The sequence below is a fragment of the Perca flavescens genome, chromosome 14 (assembly GCF_004354835.1).
Source record: "Perca flavescens isolate YP-PL-M2 chromosome 14, PFLA_1.0, whole genome shotgun sequence".
Classification (NCBI taxonomy): Eukaryota; Metazoa; Chordata; class Actinopteri; order Perciformes; family Percidae; genus Perca; species Perca flavescens.
The window spans coordinates 2,929,602-2,942,356 of record NC_041344.1 but is presented as its reverse complement, the minus strand read 5'-3'; positions in this window follow the sequence as shown (position 1 = coordinate 2,942,356).

The following is a 12,755-nucleotide window of genomic DNA, read 5'->3' as shown; positions in this document are numbered from 1 at the left end:
CCAAGCGAGGGTGAAAACGGGTTGACGAAACACACGTACGTCGCCAAATTCATTTCCTTGTTTCTGATATGATGACGAAACACGTGTGACTCGAACATCTCACAATTACCAACATGGGCTCAAATAGGTATAAATGGGATTGGGACAGCACTTCACACGAGATCACATGTTACCTTGGCGACGTTTAATAAAAAAGATGTTGCTGACACTTGCCGGTTTGGAAATTTTCATTTTAAGTTTGTTGCTTTCCACACGGCCAAGGCACAGGAGACGGCTGCGTGATTCCTTTAGTTTGCTGGCTCACTAGCTAACTGGTCAGCTACAAATAAAAATCTAATCAAGAAAAAAAAAATTTATGTTGGGGAAACTGCAGATATTTTATTAGAATAACATGAATAAACGTAACGTGAATAAACTTGAATGGGTAAACTCGTCCGTGAACTGATGCATTCTAACCGGCAGCGAAGGTGTTTAACACTAAAAACTCCCATAATTCCACGCAACTTCACAACGTCATCAAAAGTCCAGTTTTACCGTCCATTGTTTTGGTTGAGAGACCCCTAGCGGCAGAAAGTTACATATTGTACGTTTAAACTTAACAGGAAGATCTGGAGGTCATTGAAAGCGGACTGTAGCCTGGAGAAGGCCTGGCTGGTTTGTGGTGAACAGAATGCTATCATCTGCATAAAAATGAGCATTACAACAATGAGCCGGAACATATATATGATTTCAAGGGATGTAAAATTGAACCGTTACAATCAATCAATCAATCAACCATCAACCCGTGGTTGATGGTTGATTGATTGCTCTCAGTTTGAGGTGAACGGCAGAGAAGATTTTCAAATTTATTCAAACCTCTGTTTTTTTAGAAAGAATATTCAAACGCCATTTTTGGCCAATTTTGACAGCACTAAGATAAACCAACATAACCTTATCACGCTCTTGCCGACAGGGCTACCCTTTAAAATGGTCAGTGCTCCCTGAAAATTCTATCGCCCCCATCAATTTTAATAACACCACTCATGTCATAGTGTTGTATGCTGATTAGGGTTGTCTCTAACGATTATTTTTGTCATCAATAACCCTAACCCATTTGAATATTATTCTAAAGATTTTTTATTATTATTACTTGATAAATATAACAATTAAACCAAAATGAATATAAAAAACATCATTCATATATTTCAATATTTTATTATTAAAGTTCTAATGACTGTGACCGGCACACACAAGACCCCCTTCATTTTTCATTTCATCTGATCAATCACGTAGAGCTGTCAAAACTGGTCAAAATGACGTTTAAATGTTCCTTCTAAAAAACAGGTTTGAACTATTAGAATAACTATTTTTGCACATTATGTCCTGTAACAGTAGGGGGTAATGGTCGTAAATCACTCAAATTAATTTTGAGTCACTTTGTGCATACGCAAAGACAATGTCGGACTCAGTAGTGTTCTCTGGACCCCTGCCAAACCTGACCAATGATGAAATGTACAGCCGTACGTCATCCTTCCACCGCTGGTTGTCGGGGTGGTGTCCAGCTAATGATGTGGGCTATGTGAATAACTGGGGGGCGTTCTGGGGAAAGCCTGGTCTGATGGAGAGAGACGGCATTCATCCCACCTGGGACGGTGCCGCTCTCATATCAAAAGATCTGACCGAGTTTATCAGACATAAACCATGACAACCCAAGTTTGATATTAGTAATCAGGGGTGCAGTACTACGCGCCCCTCTGTGCTTCCGTTGGAGCAGTCACCCACTCATAGTCTAATAAGCACGGTGTCTGTTCCCCGGATCAGATCGGTTAAATCAAAGGTAAACAAAAGATGCGCTATACTTAACAACCTAATTGGAATTAAAACGACTGCAACGATAGAACAAAATAGGAAAATTAGATGTGGACTATTAAATATTAGATCTGTCTTCTAAAGAAGTATTGGTAAATGATTTGATATCAGATAATAAAATTCATTTATTTTGTCTTACTGAAACCTGGCTGGGCCATGAAGACTATGTTAGTCTAAATGAAGCCACTCCTCCCAGTCATATTAATACTCAAATTCCTAGAGGCTCAGGCCGAGGAGGGGGAGTTGCAGGCATCTTTGATTCAAGCCTGTTAATTAATCCTAAACTAAATTATAACTCGTTTGAAAGTCTTGTTCTTAATCTTCAACATTCGAAATGGCAAAACATTACAGCCAATTATATTTGTTGTTATTTACAGGGCTCCAGGTCCGTATTCTGAATTTTTATCTGAATTCTCAGAGTTTTTATCATGTTTAGTCCTTAAATCAGACCAAGTACTTATTGTAGGTGATTTTAATATCGATGTGGACATTGACAATGATAGCCTTAGTACTGCTTTCAACTCATTACTGGATTCAATCGGTTTCAGTCAGAGTGTGCACAAGGCGACGCACTGTTTTAACCACACCCTCGACCTTGTGCTGGCATATGGTATTGAAATTGAGGATTTAATAATATTTCCGCAGAATTCGGTATTATCAGATCATTCTTTAATTACTTTTGAATTCTTACTACCTAACTATACTAAATTAGATAAAAGCTTCTACAATAGATGCCTATCTGACAGTGCTATAGCTAAATTTAAGGAAGATATTCCAATAGCATTCGACTCTATGTCATGCCTTAACACAGTGGTTCCCAACCTTTTTTCCTTGGCGCCCCCCCTACTCATGTCTAAGAAAAGCTGAGCCCCCCCCCCACCCGAAACCGAAGTTGAGGTAACTCTCGAGATAGAGCCTCTCTTTCTTTTTTGATACAGAGGAGTTATCAGCACTGTTTCTCCGCCATGTTTCATTCATAAAATAGTGATGCCGTGGCGGCAGAAAAATTGAGGATACAACAAAATATAGTTTTCATACAGACTTTTGTATACATTAGATATTCTAGTGTATTATAATTTGTTTAACATGTGCAAAACATTTTTTTTTTACCTCAACCTCAAACCAGATAAAGACTCGCGCCCCCCCTGTGATCTTTGCCGCCCCCCCTGGGGGTGCCCGGACCCCAGGTTGGGAACCACTGCCTTAACATAACAGAGGACCTCTATGTTAACCTCAGTCCCTCTCAAATTGATACTTTTGTAGACGGTGCTACGACTTGCCTACGGACGACCTTAGACTCCGTTGCTCCCCTGAAAAAGAAGATGATGAAGCAAAGGAAATTAGCACCTTGGTATAACTCCCAAACTCGCAAATTAAAACAAATCTCGCGAAACCTCGAAAGTAAGTGGCGTGTCACCAAAGTGGAAGAATCCCGTTTGGATTGGCAAGAAAGTCTCAAAACCTATAGGAAGGCCCTAAGAAAGGCCAGATCAGACTATTACTCATCACTAATAGAAGAAAACAAGAACAACCCAAGGTTTCTTTTCAGCACTGTAGCCAGGCTGACAGATAGCCACAGCTCTACTGAGCCATCTATTCCTCTAGCTCTGAGTAGTGATGACTTCATGAGATTCTTTAATGATAAAAATATAACAATTAGAGATAAAATTCATCACCTTTTGCCCTCAACTTCTAACGGTTCACCTTTCAACCCCGATGCTGTGCCATGTAATGTGTGTGAATGTTTACCTGATGAGCAGGTGGCACCTTGTACGGCAGCCACGGTTCACAGTGTGTGTGAATGGTTCCTGTACAATGTTAAAGCGCTTTGAGTAGTCGTTAAGACTAGAAAACTGCTATATAAGAACATGCCATTTACATGTCTCTTAGACCCTATCCCAACGAGGTTACCCTCGTTCATTACTAGATCAGTCATTTAAAGTAGCTCTTCTGACAAAATCCACCCTCGATCCTGAGGTCTTAGACCTATATCTAACCTTCCCTTTCTCTCCAAGGAAAGGGAAGGTGAGAAGGTGGTTGCTAATCAGTTATGTGATTTTTTTTACATAGCAATAGTTTATTTGATGACTTTCAGTCATGATTTAGAAAGCATCATAGCACAGAGACGGCACTGGAGAAAATTACTAATGACCTTTTAACTGCTGCAGACAAAGGACTTGTCTCCGTACTTGTCTTAGTAGATCTTAGTTCTGCTTTTGACACTATTGACCATACAATCCTGTTGCAGAGATTGGAACACTTAGTTGGCATTAAAGGAATTGCTCTAAGCTGGTCCTATTTCTCTGATCGATCTCAATTTGTTAATGTTAATGATAAATCCTCAAAGCACGCTAAAGTTAGCCATGGCGTTCCACAAGGCTCAGTGTTTGGACCAATTCTATTCTCCTTATACAGTATATGCTTCCTCTTGGTAATATGATTAGGAAACACTCAATTAACTTTCACGGTTATGCGGATGACACCCAATTATACTATATATACTATACTAGTCAGCTAGCTAAACTTCAAGCGTGCATTAAAGATATAAAATCCTGGATGACCTATAATTTTCTGATGTTAAACTCAAACAAAACTGAAGTTATTGTGCTGGGACCTAAACACCTCCGAACTTCATTATCTAAAGATATAGCTACTCTGGATGGTGTTGTCCTGGCCTCCAGCACTACTGTCAGAAATCTAGGGGTTATTTTTGATCAGGATATATCCTTTAAACGAACACTTAAAACAAACCTCAAGAACAGCCTTTTTTCATCTTCGTAACATTGCCAAAAAGTAGTCCATGCATTCGTTACTTCCAGGCTGGACTATTGTAACTCCCTACTGTCAGGTTGCTCAAATAAGTCCCTTAAGACTCTCCAGCTGATCCAGAATGCTGAAGCGCGTGTTCTCACCAGAACTAAGAAAAGAGATCATATTTCTCCTGTATTAGCTTCTCTGCACTGGCTTCCTGTAAAATACAGGATTGATTTTAAAATCATTCTCCTGATCTACAAAGCTCTAAATGGTCAAGCACCATCATATCTTGAAAGGCTCCTAATACCTTATTGTCCCACTAGAGCACTGCAATGTAGAGTTACTGGTCGTACCTAGAGTCTCTAAAAGTAGACTGGGAGCCAGAGCCTTCAGTTATCAAGCTCCTCTCCTATGGAACCAGCTCCCGATCTGGGTTCAGGGGGCAGAAACTGTCACCTCATTCAAGAATGAACTTAAAACTCTTCTATTTGATAAAGGTTATAGTTAGGGAGTGAGGAGTTGCAGTGTCCACCTATCTGGCCCACTGCTTCTCTTCATAATTGTTGGATTAATAACATATAACAAAAGTAGAGGGAGGCAGGCCAGCAAAGCCCGATCCAGCAGGGGGAGAGTTCTAAGCCCGAACAGGCTACCTCTCCTTATGTCCTGTCTCTCTTACGCTGTTATAGTTTTAAACTGCCGGGGGACTTCCTTCCTTCCTTTGACACACTGAGCTGCTCTCTCTCCCTTTCTATTACCATTTGTGTGCATCCCGTCCCAGAAATGCTTGTTACTAATCCTAGCTAATGTTTTTTCCCCCAGCGTATTTCCATGGAGAACATTGGCACCAAGATCCTGGTTCCAGCTGTCGCCGTGGTCCTGCTGCACTCCCTGCTGAGCTCAGCGGTGCCCTGCAATGTCATGCTGCTTCCTGCTGAACCCTGCTGCTTCCTGCTGAACCCTGCAGCCTCCTGCTGCTTCCTTCCTGCTGAACCCTGGGCCTGCTTCCTGCAGCACCCTGATATTTGTTTATTTGAACCCTGCTGCTTCCTGCTAGTCTTCCTGGGGCTGAACCCTGCTGCTTCCTGCTAAAAAACCCTGATTAGAATTCCTGCTGAACCCATAGCTGCTTCCTGCAGCTTCCCAATATTATGATGTTGAATGAACCCTTAGCTTTTTTAAAACCAGTTTTTCCTGCTGAACTGGAAGATTGTTGCTTCCTGCTGAACCCTGTCCTCTTGCTTCCCTATTCGCCCTCTTGTGTAATGTGAGTGCATATCTGAATAGTAAATTATATAGTCATAAAGAAATTTTGGAATCGAGTGTTAATAATTCTATGAAAATATCCCATCCATGTCTCTGCTGGACCACCAGCCAAGCAACGCTCACATTTCTCCACTAGTTCTCAAAGAACAACCAAGGACCCTGCAGCAGCCCTTGTAATTTTTAAATGACATGATGAACTACAACAGAACTAACCATTTGACACAAAACCAAGTCAAACTGTTCCATTATTAATTTGACTATTATTGCCACTGTTCATCACAGCAACAACTTTGCTGATGTGATCAGACCAGACACCGCCAAACCAAGAGCCTTTTTTGGGTCTGTCCGAGGTTTCTTCCCAAGAGGGATTTTTTTCAGATAATCCACTGAACCAAATATTATACTTGCTTTTGAAAGATTTAATTATTGGATTTGTTTGATCCAATTATACAATTTGCTAATTTACAAATTTTAGAGTGTGGTCTAGACCTACTCTATCTGTAAAGTGTCTCGAGATAACTCTTGTTATGATTTGATACTATAAATAAAACTGAATTGAAATTAATAGGAAATCACATTTGTCTTTAAACACATCTTAATATTGACTTGTTTTTTTAGTTTTTAGCAGCATGAACTCTTTACCCCTATGTTGTTATATGGATCCTGATATCCAAACTTTACGTTCTTCTGTTTGTCTAAAGTGCAGAGACTGTTTTTTTTCTACTTCCCATTTCGATCCCTGATTTGGAAGTCAGAGGTCAGATGGAATGATAGTCAGGGCTAGTAATTCACCCCCTCCCATGTGCTGTCAGCTGGTCAGGGCTGTTCATTTTATGCCCCTACCCTATCTGCCAGCTTGTGAGAGGGTTTTTAAGTGAGTGATTCTTCTGTATCTTTGTTCATTCTTCCAGACCTTGTGCTGTGATGTAGCAATGGAGCAATCCCGTAAGTGGAAAGTCGAGGATATAGACTCTGGGGTTGGACATTTTTCCCTCATTAATTAGTATTTATTTTTTTATAATAAAAACTTCCAGGACATCTATAATTTAATATAACCTGATCTTGATTGATGGTCTTACCTCCCAAAATCACTACAAGCTATAGAGTGTAATTTAGCATACCCACACAGATTGGACAATGCATTCTTTGTTCGTATGATACCACATGAAATACGCTGGTCCCGTGACGCCGGGTACTGAGCACCGGGAGGTGACAGTCCTCTTGGAGGCCGTTTAAATTTAAGTTTAGCCGACAAAAGGTGAGCATCATGCAGTGAAGACAGTTAAGTTTAGACACCAATACAACTTGTTAAAAACGACCAATTAGTCGACTAATCCACTCAGAGGGGGCAGCCCTAGACTTCTGCAGAGTGTTTACCCCTTCCCCTAAAAACACGTCCACATTGCTCCTACCTTTCTCTTCATCATCTTCACTCTTCACAGGGACAGGAATGAATGACAACTTGGTGATATCAGCCTCCTCCAGCCCTTGAAGCTGCTCTCCCTCCTGATTGCTCCACAGTTCCTCTTTAATGTGTATGGGCGGTTCTGGCTCCTGCTGGTCCACACTGGAGCTACACTCCTGCTGCTCAGGGGGAACCTCTTCTTTAACCACCAACAGCTGCTGCACATCTGCAGGAAACAGGGAAACACACATTGAGGAAACCGGAACTACATGCTTCTGCATACTAACTTCCAGAGTGTTCAAGCTGTAAAGACCATGGATGTATTAAGATAACTGGATACACTGTTCAACGCGAAGACCCGTTCATTTTAGCTATAACATTGCATCCAGGTTACAGGCTTTATAGCATACAGTGCTCGGATGTATCATTAGATAATACACATGATGAATTACAGCCATTATATCCATTTTTACAGCTATAGGATCTCAGGAGAACCATCATGGGCCTGCAATGCAGGGCGACGTGGGCGCAGTCCCGCGAGTCCGCTTGCGTTCTATATGTGCGTTAAATAATTCTGGATTTGGCTATTAGTGCAATTTAAAACATGATGGTTTGAACAAGGACCATTTAAGTGTTTGGACTGTGGCTCAGATTATGGACAACAACAAAAAAAAGTCACCATATTATGCAGACACACATTTACATAATCACATTACCAGGGGACTATGGTTCAATACAAACACTGAGGAAGTGCATTGAACAAATCAACGATTATCCCCCAGGGTTCAACGTTAAGATTTTTTTTTTCATATTCTAGGTCCAGTCCACAGAAAAAAAACTTGAAAAACAATTTGAAAAACCCATCAAAAGCGTCAAAAATGTAAAAAAGAAAACATCAGTGAGGGGCAGTGAAGAGGGCGCAATTGGTTGTGGGATGTCAGAGTAGGAGCGGGTGAGGGGTGTGAATGTGGGCTTATTCATCCTTCAGTTGACTGATATTTTTGTTGGTCGAATACAGCCCTTATGTACACAGTACTTTAACGTTTATGTCTGTCTTTGTTCAACTTTGTTTTCCTCAAACAGAGTCAGATTCATTGTACGTGTTTAGATACTTGACCATTAAATAGGCCTGTAACAATTATTCAATAATTGTCTAAACGCAATTTCTTTAGGTAATCACAATTTATTTTGTTTAACCGCAATTAAAGCAGTTCCTCCTCGCGTTGGACACATTCACTCCCACAGTTAGCTCATGTTCGTTACATCTTTAGATGCACCTGAACTGGTGATTTTTTTACTTCTAAAAGTCCTGTCTTCCTTTCCTTAAGTACACCTAGGTCGTTGTAATCCAGACAATAACTACTAATGTACATGCTAGTCAACAGATGGTTTACTTAAAATTAATTTTACTTAAATTTCATCCTGGAGGGTACTGAGCATGTCCTTGTGTACCACACCGGTCATATCAAACCATTATATTTCTTTAGTTTTTTAGCTTTACCATGGCCTAATTAGTGGCATAGGAGACACCATACATGTCAAAAGACCTTAATCATTTTGGAAAGAGAGAGGAGCTCAGTGTTTCAAAGGAAGAAAGTCCCCCAGCAGTCTAAACCTATAACAGCATAATTAAGAGCTGGTGCAAGGCAAACCTGAGCCAGTTCTATAATGGTTGGTAGATGAATCTGACGACTATGAAGAGAAGCAGAGAAGAGAAGGGGTGTTGTGTCTGAAGCTATACACGCTCCCCCGGCAGTCTAGGCAGACGCTGCAACTCCTCACTCCCTAACTATAAGTTTTATCAAAGAGGAGAGTTTTAAGTTTACTCTTAAATGCTGCGACGGTCTCTTGACCATTTAGAGCTTTGTAGGTCAGGAGAAGGATTTTAAATTCACTCCTGGATTTTACAGGGAGCCAGTGCAGAGAAGCTAATACAGAAATATGATCTCTTTTCTTAGTTCTGCGTGCGCTGCAGCATTCTGGATCAGCTGGAGAGTCTTAAGGGACTTATTTGATCAACCTGATAGTAGGGAATTACAGTAGTCCAGCCTGGAAGTAACGAATGCATGGACTAGTTTTTCAGCATCGTTTTGAGACAGGATTTTCCTAATTTTGGCAATGTTACGAAGGTGAAAAAAGGCTGTTCTTGAGGTTTCTTTTAAGTGGGCATTAAAGGATATATCCTGATCAAAAATAACTCCTAGATTTCTGACAGTAGTGCTGGAGGCCAGGGGCCATCCAGAGTAGCTATATCTTTGGATAATGAGGTTTGTAGGTGTTTAGGGCCCAGCACAATTACTTCGGTTTTGTTTGAGTTTAACAACAGGAAATTGTAGGTCATCCAGGATTTTATATCTTTAATGCATGCTTGAAGTTTAGCTAACTGACTGGTGTCATCAGGCTTGATTGATAAGTATAATTGTGTGTCATCCGCATAAGAGTGAAAGTTAATTTAATATATATATCTAAGGAGAATAGAATTGAGCCTTGTGGTATACCATGGCTTAGCGTAGAGCTGTGCTCGACTGAAGAAATTCTTAGTCGACTAACACTCATTCAGTTGTATCGACTAATCGATTAGTTGATTTAATCGACAGATCTGTAAATCTGAGTTTCTCCGCAAAGAGTCATGCAAAAGGAAAAAAAGCACCACTTTAATTCTTGTGTTTACCAGAGATGTGCTCGTACGTTTCTTAGAAATTAGTCATTCAGCATGAAAAAAAGCATCAAACATGACTAATCGACTAAAGAAATCTAAGTTGACTAAGACCAAAACGACCGATTAGTCGACTAATCAACTAAGAGGGAGCAGCCCTACTTTAGCGTGCCTGGAGAATTCATCGTTAACATTAACAAATGTAGATCGATCAGAGAAATGGGACTTAAACCAGCTTAGTGCGATTCCTTTAATGCCAACTAAATGTTCCAGTCTCTATAACAGGATGGTGTGGTCAATAGTGTCGAAGTCGGCACTAAGATCTACTAAGACAAGTATGGAGACAAGTCCTTTGTCTGAAGCAGTAAGAAGGTCATTAGTAATTTTCACCAGTGCCGTCTCTGTGCTATGATGCTTTCTAAATCATGACTGAAAGTCCTCAAATAAACCTTCCTTCCTTTGTAGAAAATCACATAACTGATTAGTGACCACCTTCTCAAGGATCTTGGAGAGAAAGGGGAGATTAGATATAGGTCTATAGTTTGCTAAGACCTCAGGATCGAGGGTGGGTTTTTTCAGAAGAGGTTTTAACACAGCTACTTTAAATGACTGCAGTACATATCCTGTTAATAGAGACATATTGATCATATCTAGTAATGAAGTGTTAACCACGGGTAACGCTTCTTTAAGTAGCCTCGTTGGGTTGGGCTCCAAGAGACAGGTAGATGGCTTAGCTGAAGAGACCTTTAACATTAATTGTTGCAGGTCTACAAGATAAAAACAGTCTAAGTATATGTCATGTCTAGTCTTTCTTTCTAGCGGTCCTGTGTTTAAAGGTGAACCGTTAGAAGTTGAGGGCAAGAGGTGATGAATTTTATCTCTAATTGTTATAATTTCTAATTGTTATAATTTGGGTTGGGTTGTATAACCTTGGGTTGTTCTTATTTTCTTCTATTAGTGATGAGTAATAGTCTGATCTGGCATTTCTGAGGGCCTTCCTATGCGTTTTCAGACGGTCATGCCAATCTAAACGTGATTCATCCAGTTTGGTGGAATGCCGTTTACTTTCAAGTTTTCGCGAGGTTTGTTTTAATTTGCGAGTTTGCGAGTTATACCAAGGTGCAAGTTTCCTTTGCTTCATCGTCTTCTTTTTGAGGGGAGCAACAGAGTCTAAAGTCTTCCGTAGCAAGGCCGTAGCACCATCTACAAAATTATCAATTTGGGAGGGACTAAAGTTAACATAAGAGTCCCCTTTTATATTAAGGCACAACATTGAGTTAAATGCTATTGGAATATCTTCCTTAAATTTAGCTATAGCACTGTCAGATAGGCATCTAGTGTAGAAGCTTTTATCTAATTTCGTCTAGTCGGGTAGTAGGAATTCGAAAGTTATTAACGGATGGTCAGATAACAATAGATTCTGCAGAAATCAGGCATGAAAACGGGTCAGAGGTGAAAAAGGTGAGAAGGATATTACCCCTCTAGGGGGGTCTGGGGGCATGCTCCCCCGGAAGAAAATTTTAAATATTCCATATTTTAAAGCATCAATCTGATGCATTTTGGGATGCATTTTTTGCCACCCAACAGTGTGATATATCAATATGCACTCGGTTAATTTGACTGGAAAAAACAGTTAAAGTCCTTCTGACATTACACAATAATAAGTCATAATTTTTAAAAACTAAAAAGTTTTGGATCAATTTTTACTTCTTCCAACCATATGTTAAATAAAGATTCAATGTGGATTTACATATTGCAATAATATCATAATCCTAAAATGAATCATTGTGAAACATGAAAGTTGGCCCAATGATTAGAAATTATGTGCATTAGGTTCCCAAGAAATATGAGCCCAATCGGCCACATAATGGCGCTATAATGAAGGCTTAAAATACGCAATTTTTGAAAAGCCACGCCACTCACACCATAAGTCCGACTGACTTGAAATTTCTAACATAGGTAGCTCAATGTGCTCTACAAAAAAGCCTCTTGGACCGTCCGCCAGGATGTATTTTTTGCTAATTTGCATAATGCAGAGATGGGGACTCGAGTCCGAGACTTGGACTTGAGTCGCAATATCATAGATGTTCTTTTGAACGTACATGTTCCACCAAAACAAGTTCTTTCCCAGACTAATTAGCAGAGGGACCGTGGCACCTTAGCACCGCCCAAGACGACTGTGATTGGTTTAAATAAATGCCAATAAACCAGAGCACGTTTTTCTATCATCCATGAATGCTGTGTGGATAAGGCAGACCTTCCTCTGCAGCGCGGTGGAGGAAGCTCTGGACATGCGAGACTAGTGTGAAAGTAACCCTACTTCTAAAATAAAATAAATAAGGTTCTCTTGAACTTTTAAAACTCTTGACTTCTGTGGATTTTTCCCACTTTATTTCCCCTTAAAACCCTGTTAACGTTGTTCCTACCTTCCTCTTCATCATCTTCACTCTTCACAGGGACAGGAGTGAATGGGAACTTGGTGATATCAGCCTCCTCCAGCCCTTGAAGCTGCTCTCCCTCCTGTCTGCTCCACAGTTCCTCTTTAATGTGTGGGGGGGGCTCTGGCTCCTGCTGGTCCACACTGGAGCTACACTCCTGCTGCTCCTCTTTAATAACAATCCGGCTTTTGTCGTCTGGAGGCAAAACTGAAACACAGACAGAAGTTAATGTCAAATAATGCTTAGAGGTTGCAGGCTTTCCCCCAGAAAAGTTGGTTAGCTCGGTGGCCAGCGCTCCCTACTATGGCCATGCCAAGACCCGAACTTTGGGCGGGTCTTGGCATGGCCATAGTAGGATTCGTAATATCGCGAGCGGGGGCGCCTTGTT